Here is a 13,376-nt window from a genome sequence, read left to right as displayed (position 1 = left end):
AATTGCTGCCCAAGTTTTATGGGTTAGATTCCGAAAGTCCGTATCTTCATTTAAAGGATTTTGAAGAATTGAGCATTACATTTAGCGTGCCAAACGTCACCGAGGATGTCCTCAAGTTGACATTGTTTCCTTTCTCTCTAAAGGATAAGGCCAAAACATAGCTAAACTCTTTGCGACCTAGATCAATAAGAACTTGGCAAGATATGCAGAGAGAATTTTTAAACAAGTTCTTTCCCACACAAAGGACCAACTTTTTGAAAAGACATATCAGCAATTTCCAACAAAAAGATAATGAAATATTTTATGAATGTTAGGAAAGATTTAAAGACCTTCTTCTCTCATGCCCTTATCACGGATTCGAAACTTGGAGAACCATTAGCTTCTTTTATGAAGGTTTATCTCCACAGTTGAAACAGTTTGTAGAGACCATGTGCAATGGTAGATTCTTAGAAAAACAACCTGATGAGGCATGGGAGTATTTGGATTCCCTTGCTGAGACTGCCCAACTTTGGGATAACGGGGATAGAAACAACAAGTCTTTGCCTAAGCCTACTAGCTCTGTACAGGGAGGCCTTTACAACCTCAGAACTGAGGATGATCTTCACGCTAAAATGGTAGCCCTCACTAGGAAGGTAGAAGAAATTGAGCTTAGGAAGGTTGAGCCTGTCAAGACTATAGAGCATAGAAACGAGTGTTGTGGTATCTGCAATATGTCGGGTCATACCACTACAGATTGCCCCACCATACCGGCATTCAAAGAAGTCTTGCACGATCAAGCAAATGCTATGAACTCCTACCAAAAGCCTTATAACAATCCATACTCGAATACCTATAATCCTGGTTGGAAGAATCATCCAAATTTTAGGTGGAGAAATGATCATCCTCAACAGTCACACCATTCAGCTCCTCCACCTGTACATCCTACTTTTGCATCACCACCCTCCCAAAAGCCAAATATCGAGGATACCTTACAATCTATACAAACTTTTCTACAAGGTCAAGCTAATATCAATGCTCAAAATACTCAAAATTTTGAAGATATAAGGAACCAATTGTCAATGTTGACTACCGTCCTAAGTACCCAAGAGAAGGATAAGCTTCCAGCTCAACCCCAACCTAATCCACAAGTGCACGGTAGTAATAATACGGCTTCTTCTAGTTCGCATACAGAACATACAAAGAGCATCATGACTTTGCGTAATGGGAAAGTCATTGATCAGACCGTTCCATTGAGACCGCGAGTCACTTCTAATTCTGATGCTCCCAAAGTCGATGAAAGGAACAAAGAAGAAGTTGAGGTCCCAACTTCTACCGAGAAAGTTGAATGTCCTTTTCCTCCACCTTTTCCACAACGGTTAAAGCCATTACAAAAGCTCGAACCTAATTCTGAAATTCTTGAGCTTTTTAAGCAAGTAAAGATCAACATACCTCTTCTTGATGCAATTAAACAAGTACCCTCATATGCCAATTTTTTGAAGGACTTGTGTACTGTCAAGCGCCGATTAAATGTTAAGAAGAAGGCATTCTTAACTGAAAATGTGAGTGTTATTTTGCAGCACAACATTCTCCCTAAATTTAAGGATCCAGGTTGCCCAACCATCTCATGCATCATAGGCGACTTTAAGATAGAGCGAGCATTGTTAGATTTAGGAACGAGTGTGAATTTGTTGCCATATTCTGTATATGAGCAACTTAGTTTAGGTGAGTTGAAGCCAACCTCCGTCACTTTGCAATTAGCTGACAGATCAGTTAAAATTCCAAGGGGGATTATCGAGGATGTATTAGTCCAAGTAGACAAGTTCTACTTTTCTGTCGATTTTATTGTATTGGACACACATCCGGCTTCGAACTCACAGTCTCAGATTCCGGTCATTTTAGGACGTCCATTCATTGCAACTTCTAATGCATTGATTAATTGTAGGAATGGCGTCATGAAGCTTTCTTTTGGTAACATGACCTTAGAACTGAACATTTTTAATGTGTGCAAACAACCCAATGATCCCGAAGATAGTAAGGAGGTTGATTGGGTTGAAACCATCGCAGAAGAATATTTGTTAGCTAAAGCAATTAACGACCCATCCAATGATAGCTTAATTGATTGGTGTCCTAATGGAACCGATGATGATGATTTGTCAGTCACACCTATTGTGGATAATCTGGATATCAAGATGGTCACTGGGTGGAGACCAAAAGTAGAGGAATTTGAGAAGTTGTCGCCTCGAGAGGTGAAAATAGTACCATCCCGTGAGCAAGCACCCAAGCTCGAATTGAAACCCTTACCAAAGGAACTTAAGTATGTTTCTCTTGGACCTGAAGACACTTTTCCTGTAATCATCTCGTCTGGACTTGATCATACCCAAGAAAGAAAATTAGTTGGTGTTCTAAATAATCATAAGGGAGCCTTAGGGTGGTCTATTGCCGACTTGAAGGGAATTAGCCCCTTAGTTTGCACGCACCGGATATATTTGGAGGACAATGCCAAAACCACAAGGCAAATGCAACGAAGGTTGAATCCTACAATGAGAGATGTAGTTAAGGCAGAAGTCCTCAAGTTGCTTGACGTGGGTATTATTTATCCAATTTCCGACAGCAAGTGGGTAAACCCTACTCAAGTCGTTCCTAAGAAGTCGGGTTTGACGATGGTAGAAAATGAACAAGGTGAACTAGTTCCAACTCGTATCCCGACGAGTTGGCGCATGTGTGTTGACTACCGAAAGCTAAATTTGGTCACACGAAAGGATCACTTTCCTCTACCCTTCCTAGACCAAGTGTTGGAGAGGGTTGCAGGGCATGATTTCTATTGTTTTCTCGATGGCTATTCGGAATATTATCAAATTGAAATTTCACCAGAAGATCAAGAGAAGACTACCTTCACTTGTCCTTTTGGCACATTTGCTTTCCGACGAATGCCATTCGGGTTGTGTAATGCACCTGCAACATTCCAAAGATGCATGCTCAGCACCTTTGAAGACATGAACGAGAAGTTTTTGGAAGTGTTCATGGATGACTTCTCCATTTTTGGTGACTCATTTGATGATTGCTTGTCACATTTACAAGCAGTCTTAGCTCGATGTATAGGAAAGAATTTGATATTGAATTGGGAGAAATGCCACTTCATGGTACCAAAGGGAATTGTCCTAGGACATATTGTTTCATCGAAGGGCATGGAAGTAGATAGATCTAAGATCGATTTAATTGCTAAGCTACCTGCACCCAAGACGGTTAGAGATGTTCGATCATTTTTGGGTCACGCCGGATTTTATAGGAGGTTCATCAAGGACTTTAGTGTCATAGCTCGACCATTATGTAACCTCCTATCCCTTGATACACCGTTCAATTGGACTGAAACCTGTCAAGAGGCATTCGAAAAGTTGAAGTCTATGCTTAGCACTGCACCCATCGTGCGACCACCTGATTGGTCATTACCTTTTGAGATTATGTGCGACGCTAGCGACTATGCGATAGGAGCTGTCCTAGGACAACGCAAGGATAATAAGCCATATGTCATTTACTATGCAAGCAAAACCTTAAACGATGCTCAAATGAATTACACTACCACCGAGAAGGAATTGCTTGCAGTAGTATTTGCCTTAGATAAATTTCGCTCTTATATCCTTGGTGCTCCTATTGTTATCTTCACGGACCATGTGGCACTAAAATATTTGTTGGATAAGAAAGAGGCCAAACCACACTTAATACGATGGATACTTCTACTCCAAGAATTTGACATCACTATTAAAGATAAAAAGGGAGTAGAGAATGTGGTTGCGGACCATTTATCACGGTTAGTTTTTCATGATTCAGTGCCACAATTTTCCATCAAGGATTCATTCCCTGAAGAGCAGTTGTTTGCACTTTCTAGTATGCCATGGTATGCAGATATTGTAAATTTTTTTGTTACAAGCCAGATGCCAGAACATTTGGGGTCGACAGATAAAAAAATTTTCTTGCGCGAAGTAAAGAATTATTACTATGACGAACCCTATTTATTTAAATATTGCAACGATCAAATCTTTAGACGATGCATACCAGATCATGATGTACAAAGCGTACTCTCTTTCTGCCATACTGATGCTTGTGGTGGACACTTTGCTTCTAAGAAAACCGCCGCAAAGGTCTTGCAATGTGGTTTCTATTGGCCTACTATGTTCAAAGATGCCCACGAGTTCTGCAGGACATGTGATCCATGTCAACGTATTGGAAGTCTAACTCGTAGGCAAATGATGCCTCTTCAACCCATTACTATTATCGAAATTTTCGATTGTTGGGGCGTCGATTTTATGGGCCCATTCCCACCATCTTTTGGATATGAGTACATTTTAGTCGGTGTCGAGTATGTGTCCAAATGGGTAGAAGCTGTCGCTTGTAGGACCAACGATCACAAACCTGTCCTGAAGTTTTTAAAAGAAAAAATTTTTTCACGATTTGGAATGCCTAAGGTTATAATTAGTGACGGTGGAAAACACTTTTGTAATAAGCCTTTTGAGATATTATTAAAAAAGTATGGTGTCACCCACAGAGTTGCTACCCCATATCACCCGCAAACTAGTGGCCAAGTAGAATTAGCCAATAGGGAAATCAAGCGTATTTTAGAAAAAACGGTAAATCCATCACGAAAAGATTGGTCCTTGAAACTATCAGATGCATTATGGGCCTATCAGACTGCATACAAAACCATTCTTGGCATGTCTCCCTACCGGCTAGTCTACGGAAAAACGTGTCATCTGCCTGTAGAAATAGAACATAAATCGTATTGGACAATTAGAAAATTGAATTTTGATTTACAAGATGCCGGTCTAGCTAGAAAATTGCAATTGAACGAGCTTAATGAGATTCGCAGAGATGCTTATGACAATGCTAAAATTTGCAAAGAACGAATGAAGATCTTACATGATAAATCAATTTTAAAAAAATCTTTTGAACCTTTGCAAAAAGTTCTTTTATATGATTCCCGCTTACATCTATTTCCTGGTAAGTTGCGATCGAGATGGACAGGTCCTTACATTATAAAAACTGTTTTTCCACATGGGGCGGTTGAGATTGAGAATCCACGGGATGGTAGAATTTTTAAGGTAAATGGACATAAGTTAAAACCTTTTCTTGAGAATTTTGCAGATGAAGAGGACTCCTTTTCCTTGGGGGAGCCTTCTTATGACTGAGCATGAAGGCAAAGGTATGTGTATATTAGTTAGGATTATTTTTCTAGTTTTGTAGGTTTTATTTTCTGGATATCAACAGCTCAAGGTATTCCTCTTCTCTTCAATATTATTTTCTCTACTGTCTTTCATTATAGCTTTCTTGTATCTATTACATTGAGGACAATGCAATGTTTAAGTTGGGGGGAGGGAAGTATTTTGATTAAAAAAAAAAAATTGCATTCTTTTCTAAGCAAATGCACATGTATTTTCATATTGAGTTTGTGCAACTATTAAGGCAAGGAATATATGCGTACTATGATTGATCAGAGACCTATTATTAGATCCCCGCACATGTATTTAATGATTATAGGAAGGCCTCAGGAGTTCACATTTGTTTAATGTATTTTTATTAAGCCATATCTGTAAAAGAAGTACGAGTATCCTTGTCCGTACTAAAAGGTTCATGATTTGATTTTCACATAAAGATAGAAGTTGAATACCTTGGCTAGATCACCTAAGTGCCTTATGATCCGACCTTGGTTGACCTATAGTCACAATGCAGTCATATATATAATAAAAATATCTATATGGTTCAGTCTACCATCTCTTTCTTGCATGATAACCAAAAAAAAAAAATCCTTATGATGACAAGTCTGGCCTCGTGGCGTAGTCTGGTTCGAGCAATTAAGTCCGAGGGGTGTTTCACCTAATGTCTTGAACCAACTGGATTGGGGGTCATTGGCTGAAAGCTCGCTACATGGACCGTACTAGAGCCTAATGGGGTTGGACTATTGTAATCGTCATATGTGTTTAAAAATAAAAATAAGCATGAATAGGGTTGGTCGGACTGAACCTAGTGACATGTGGTAATGACTGGTTTGACTCAATTGTGTTGGACCTCTGTGTACCCGGGTTGTTTAGTTGGGATTGATAGCTCTTTCTTTACATGCGAACCATCCTTGACAAATTTAGACAACATGTGATATTCTGAAAATGTGATGGATCAGGTTCTAATAAATTGTAGAAAACATTTGTGGACTTGAGTAGTGCACCTAAAACTCAGGTGGTACCCTGTTGTGGTGGAGGTGTTAGTACTCTGAGAAAGTCATACAACTTTATGCACACTACATAATCATATTTTCCTTGCTTTGATAGTTGCCATGCTAGAAAATATATATCAATTAATTACATGTGTATTAGCTTAGGATTTATTTTTATTAGAATCCCATGTCATATCATTCATGATGTTTGTGGGTAACATCCCTGAAAACCCTCACGAGACAACACTCGTCCACTAGGGTAACCTAAGGGTTTAACGGCTTGTTGCACGTGCTAAGTGTAATCGTGATTCCTACGAAAGTGAGCACTTATCTTAATTTTATGCAATTAGTTCTAATAAAACATCAAAGGACCAACCAACACTTTTTGTACTCTCATGTTGTGGTTTACTCTGAATTGCTAGAGACTAGCAATAAGCTAGTTGGGGGGTGTGATAAAAGTACAAAAGTACGATCTACATACTACTTAAATTAGTATTATTGCCAACGGATAACGATATTATCACTAATTTAATATTATATTTTTGATTGGGTGCAAGTGATCAGAAATCAAAGTTACAATGCGCATTTAGTATAAATTGGGCCTAGACAAATGCACAACTTAAACCACATACGCCCAACCTCGTAATGGTCTGATCGAACCCACCATTCATCAAGCACACTTGCACTTGAGGGATATATGACAGCCATCCTAAGGCAACGCACAATGGGACATCCGAGGGCTTAGATTTATCAAGCCGAGAAGATCCAAAAGGAAGAAAGTGGCCATATTAGCGATCATCCCGTGATCAACGAGTCTCCTCCACGTCGTCCGCTTCTCCCGTGCCTACCAGCCGTCCGCGCATCTCCCGTAGGTCCCGTGATCAATGCCCAGCTTTCTCCTCCGTTCCAACGATCGTGCCTCCTCCGTTCCAACGTCCCAGCTCCTCTGGATCAAGCAACATCCAGCCGTGATCAGCTCACACATCCCAAAAGCTTCCCAGCGGCAATCCGGAAGAGATCGCGATCCATCCGCGTGTCTTCCGGATTCATGATCGCCCAGCCATCCCTCCGCATCCGTTCCACATTTCCAACCTCCTGATCCGCCCGCGATCACTCCCGGCTATCCGTGAAGCGTCCCGGCAGCCCGTGAAGCATCCCGTGCCATCCTCTTCTTCCGTTTGCTCCCAGCTCTTCTCTGCAATCAAATCTTCAGCTTCCGGATCAAGCAACTCAGCCGCATGCATCCCGAGCCTCACGAATCGGTTTCCACCCACGGACAAATTCCCTTGTTCCAAGATCACCGCCCAGCCGTCCGCCTCCTCCATCACGGCCGTTCTCAGCGCCGGATCCGGCCGAGATTAGCTCCAATGCTTCAGCCTCATGCGCCCAAGATCCAGCCGTTTGCCTCTAATGCATTGATCTCCAGCGCATTCCGAAGATCCATGGAGGGAGAGAGTTGATTATAAGAGGTAGTCGGCTGAGAGGGGGGTTGTTCTGGTTCCCACACAAAAAAAAAAGAAAACAGGGGGGGCGCCTGCTGGGGTTGAAGGAAAAGAGAAGGAAACAGGGGATGCCCTGTTTCCGAAAAGAAAAAGAAGAAAAAAAAATAGAGAGAGGAGTAACAGGGGAGAGTCTTTGATGTTGATGAATGGCTAATCCTTTAGGTGAAGGGTGATGGAGGAACCCTTGATGTATTGCTATCTTTGAAGTAAATTCTAAACCTTTAATTCTTATAGATTTATATTTCCAATATATTATGGATTCTTGCATAATTATTTTGTAGATAGTTCTTTAATGGTTTATGTTGATCGACATGTGGACCGCTTTAGTATTTGATTTATCGTTGATGTAATAGGTACGATAAATGCTTAGAATAGAGTCCATATGCCCCTAAAATATATCCCATGCTTTGATCTATCCTACATTTATATCTTTAATCAAGAATCGAAGAATTTATTTCTTGAATGCAAAATTATCAAGGGGGATTCCAGAACCCTACTCCATCTTAATCTATCCATACTTTAATTCTCTGTGTACTGATTTGTTTTCTATTTGCAAAACATCATCTTAATCAACAAATTAACTGAATTAATTAATCTGAGATTATGCTAATAATCCATAAATCGTTCTCTGAGGAATCGACCTCGGACTTCCGAGTTATACTACTTATGCGAATCTCCTGCACTTGGGAGAACAATTTTATTTTTGCACCAAGCGCCGCTCTATGTGCTTGGACTTCTGAAGAGACCTTAGCTCCTTAGCAAGAGCTATGGCGTCATTATTATCGCAGTAGAGTATTATGACATCTGATGGCATTACATTTAGCTCTGCAATAAATTTCTTGAACCAGAAGGCATCCTTTGCAGCTTCAGAGGTGGCGATATACTCAGCTTCCATTGTAGAATCAACAATGATCGGTTGTTTGGAACTCTTCCAATTTACAGAACCTCCATTGCACAAGAACACATATCCTGATGTAGACTTTCTATCATCAATATCAGTCATGAAGTCTGAATCTGTGTATCCTTCTACCTTTAACTCTGATGCTCCTTTAAAGATCAAGAACAAATCTTTAGTTCTTCTTAAGTACTTAAGAATGTTCTTCATAGCTGTCCAGTGCTCTTCGCTTGAATTCGACTAATATCTGCAAGTGACACTCACAGCAAGAGCTATATCAGATCGTGTACATAGCATGGCATACATGAGGCTTTCTATTGCCGAAGCATAAGGGATCTTGCTCATGCGTTGAATCTCTTCAGATGTGTTAGGGCACATCTTCTTGGAGAGATGAATCCCATACCTAAGGGGTAGAAGACCTCTTTTGGAGTTTTTCATGTTGAACCTCTTCAGCACCTCCTCTATGTACATTTTCTGTGATAGGCCAAGCATCCTTTTAGATCTATCTCTATAGATCTTAATCCCCAAAATATAAGATGCTTTGCCAAAGTTTTTCATGAAAAATTTTTTTGACAACCAGACCTTGACCAAGGTTAGTATGAAAATATCATTCCCAATTAGGAGGATGTTGTCCACGTACAATACGAGAAACATGACAGCACTTCCACTAACCTTCATGTAAACATATTGCTCCTCTTCGTTCTTGATGAAATCAAATGTTTTGATCGCATCATTGAAACGAGTGTTCCAACTCCGAAATGTTTGCTTTAGTCCAAAAATGGACCTTTGCAGCTTGCAGACCTTGTGATCTCTATCACTGGAAGTGAAACCCAAAGGCTGCTCCATATAAATATCTTCATCAAGATATCCATTTAGAAAAGCAGTTTTTACATCCATCTACATATTTTATAATCATGAAATGCTTGCAATGGCAAGTAATGTTCGAATGGATTTCAGCATGGCTATAGGTGAAAAGATCTCCTGATAGTCAATGACTTCGTGCTGACTATACCCTTTGCCACTAGCCTTGCCTTATAGGTCACTACCTTTCCATCCGAACCTATCTTCCTTTTGTAGATCCATTTATATCTAATAGGTACTATACCTTCTGGTAGATCCACTAAGGTCCAAACTTAGTTGGAATGCATGGAGTCTATCTCTAACTTCATAGCTTCTAGCCATTTCTCGAAATCGATGTCTAACATCACCTCGTTGTAGGTATTGAGATCCTGTACATGTTCCCTATCTCCCATGAGAAACATTTCTTCAGTATCCTCCATAAACATACCTAAGTATCTATCAGAAGGATGGAAGATCCTACTAGATCTACGAGGTGGAGAAGGTACCACATGTACTGGCTCTATATGAATAGGTTCTATAGGTTTCATGACTCATTGCTTCTCAGAGACTCTCTCTTCAAGCTCAATTTTCCTCCCACTGCCTCTATCAAGGATAAACTATTTTTCCAAGAAAATAGCATGTCGGCTCACAAAAATATTGTGATCCTCTGGGACGTAAAAATTGTATCCTAATGACTCTTTAGGATATCCTATAAAACAAGCACATATGGTCCTAGCCTCTAACTTGTCCGCCTGTAGTCGCTTGACGTGGGCCAAACATCCTCAAATCTTGAGATGACCAAGATTCGGCTTCTTACCATGCCATATCTCATACAGTGTGGTAAAAACGGATTTAGAGAAAACTCTATTCAATAAGTAAATCGCGGAAAGTAAGGCATCTTCCCAAAAAAATAAGGGTAAATCAGTGAAGCTGATCATGTACCGGACCATATTTACTAAAGTCTGATTCCTCCTCTCTGACACCCCGTTGAGTTGAGGTGTATCCGGAGGCATCCATTGTGAGACTATGCCATTTTTTTTGAGATAGTTTCAAAATTTCCCACTAAGATATTCCCCTCCTCGATCTGATCGAAGAGCCTTAAGGAGTTTTTCAGTTTGTTTTTCTACTTCGTTTCTGAACTCTTTAAACTTTTCAAAAGTTTCAGATTTGTATCTCATAAGATACACATACCCATATCGTAAAAAATTATCGATAAAGGTAATGAAGTATGAATAACGACCCCTAGCCAACACATCGAATGGGCCACACATATCAGTATGTACTAGGATAAGTATCTCAGTGGTCCTCTCCCCATATCCTACAAAGGGTAATCTGGCCATATTTTCTTGAAGGCAGAATTTACAAACTAGATATGACTCGGAAGTCAATGAGCCTAAAAGCCCATCTTTCTCCAATTTGTTCATTCTGTCCTCTCCAATATGGCCAAGTCTAAGGTGTCACAAATACTTCTGGTTCATCTCATCTCTAGATATTTTGAATCCTATGGCACTCACTACTTGCTCAGATACATTCACAGATATATCCATATATAAGTAATAGAGAATGTCAATCATAAAACCACGTGCAATCAATTTATTTCTGAAATAAATAGAACAACAGTCTTTGTCAAATGTAAAAATATGACTATCATGTGCTAAATACGAAACAGAAATCAAATTCCTGCTAGCAGCAGGTACATAATAACAATCTCTAAGCATCAAACTAAAATCAGATAGTAGTCGCAGAGGATAGGTGCCCACAGCCACAGCAGCAACTTTTGCTCCATTGCCAACTCGAAAAGTTACTGCACCTTTCGCTAGCCTTCTACTTTTCTTTAGACCCTGTATAGTAGTGCACAAGTGAGCACTAGAAACAAAATCTATAACCCAACTAGAAGTAGAAGAAACCGTAAGATTAGTTTCAATAACGAGCAAGTCTAACATACCTTCCGAAGGTGTGTCTGCCTTTTTGATCTTCAGGTTCTCGAGATATGAAGGATAGTTCCTCTTCAGTCGTCAATGTTGCAGTGGAAATATTTTTCTTTGTCATTAGCCTTTTTCTTTTGAACTTTCTTCTTTGGCTTTTTGTCTTTCTTCTGCTTCTTCGTAGACTTCTTTTTCTTTCAAGTAGACTTTCTCTCGAAAGTAGAAGCCAACTCAGCAGCAAGAACAGTGCCCTTTGAACCTTTCAAGGCCCCCTCAGCGGTTACCAACATATTCAATAGTTCAGTCTTAGTGCAATCAATGTTATTCATGTGGTAGTTTACTATAAACTGCCTAAATAAATCAGAAAGGGATTGTAGGATCAAATCTACTTGCAATTCCTTGTGCAAGGTTATACCGAACTTCTCAAGCTCCTCTAGATCCTTGATCATAGTTAGACCATGATCATGCACAGACTGCCCCTCGCACATCTTTGCCTTGAAGAGCCTCTTGGACACTTCAAAGCATACTGTGCGACTCTGTTCATTATACAACTCTTGCAGGTGTGCCAATATCTCCCTAACAGTCTTCATATTCTCATGTTAGAATTGAAGTTCATTGGGCATGGATGCCATGATGTAGCACTTGACCCTAATGTCATCATCCGTCCATTTTTTATTTGTTTCATGTGGATCATCAGTCGGATGTGTTGGTAATCAAGGAATATCGTTGTCGAGTACATAGCCTATTTTCTCGCAGCTCAGAACGATTTTCAAGTTTCTTAGTCAGTCTTTGTAATTGGTTCCGGTCAGTCGGCTGGTCTCAAGAATTCGGATCAAAGGATTCAAAGCTGACATTGTGATCTGTAGAGAGTAAAGATTCTAGTTAGATTTTTGTACTTAAACTCTATTTATTTTAGAAACTTTTAAAACAAATACACCTCCCACTATTTTTTCGAATCCCTCACATCCTCTGGTAGAGAAACGGAAAATCTAAGCGACTAGAATTTCTAGTAGATATTGCGGTCCCACCGATTTACATGCCACCTCACCTAACAGTTATTGGCGACACATAAATGGATGAGTGTACTACTCTTGTCAATGCTTCTCAAGCAAATTGCAGAACTACTTGGTCTCTAAGTCATGAAGATCTCACCTAACAGTTATTGGCCTCATTCCTTAGTTAAGTCAGACCTATCGTATAACCGCATAAATAAAGTCGTCATTGAGTCCTCACCTAATAATTATTGGCGCCCAACCCCATCTTTATCCCTACAACATCTCATGTCTATAGAGAGGTCCAGTCTCCTGATGCAACTTGCCCACTCTGTTCAGCCAAGACAAATCAACACCAGAAATATCTTAGCAACTCTACTACGGTGGAAGACCTATGGACTTAATATTGAGTAATCTAGTCTTAGTAATTGCAACCTTGAGCTCTTCATAGAAGGTAATCGATCAATTGGCCAGATAAGCAGGTGATAGGCTCCCCTTACTTAGAGAGTAAGGTTCTAATTAAATAACCACCTTTAATGCTTTCCTAGACATCAATTAGATAAATTAATCAAATATGGCTAGCTCAATGTCTAGTTCACTCTTGACTGATTGAGGAGGTTTTAATTTAGGTCTCTTTTATTTGACTATCTACATCTCATGCAAATAATTATCTATCCACTATGCATAAACATAAACATAAATAATAAGGCATAATCACAAAATAACTAGTGATGATCATGGATCCAGGATGGGGTCATAGTACAAGCACATGCACGTCAATTGATTAGATCGTCTTCAACTCTTGACTCGATATTGAGCACCCTAGGTCCAATTGCGATCAACTTCTTGATTCATCTTCAATCAACCCTTGAACTCGATCCGTGCAAGTCATGCTTGTAGAGGCATGCACCGATCAACCATTGACGTGCAAACACATCACAGATTACATCCCAGATAACTTTAAAAATAAAATAATAATTACAACCCTTTTTCATGAGACACATAGGTCTCTAATACATCAATTTAAGATGCACGCAGGCATCT

The 13,376-nt window shown here is 39.8% G+C and overlaps 1 non-coding gene across 1 annotated transcript; it reads right to left on the bottom strand.

The window, feature by feature from the left end:
* Window positions 1–249: 249 nt before the first annotated feature.
* On the bottom strand, window positions 250–358 carry LOC120112280. Its single transcript, XR_005513755.1, has one exon. It is a non-coding gene; the product is annotated as a small nucleolar RNA R71 (small nucleolar RNA).
* Between the last annotated feature and the right edge of the window lie 13,018 nt (window positions 359–13,376).

Source organism: Phoenix dactylifera, chromosome 10 (assembly GCF_009389715.1).
Source record: "Phoenix dactylifera cultivar Barhee BC4 chromosome 10, palm_55x_up_171113_PBpolish2nd_filt_p, whole genome shotgun sequence".
Taxonomy (NCBI): Eukaryota; Viridiplantae; Streptophyta; class Magnoliopsida; order Arecales; family Arecaceae; genus Phoenix; species Phoenix dactylifera.
This window is presented reverse-complemented; position numbering and strand designations above follow the sequence as displayed.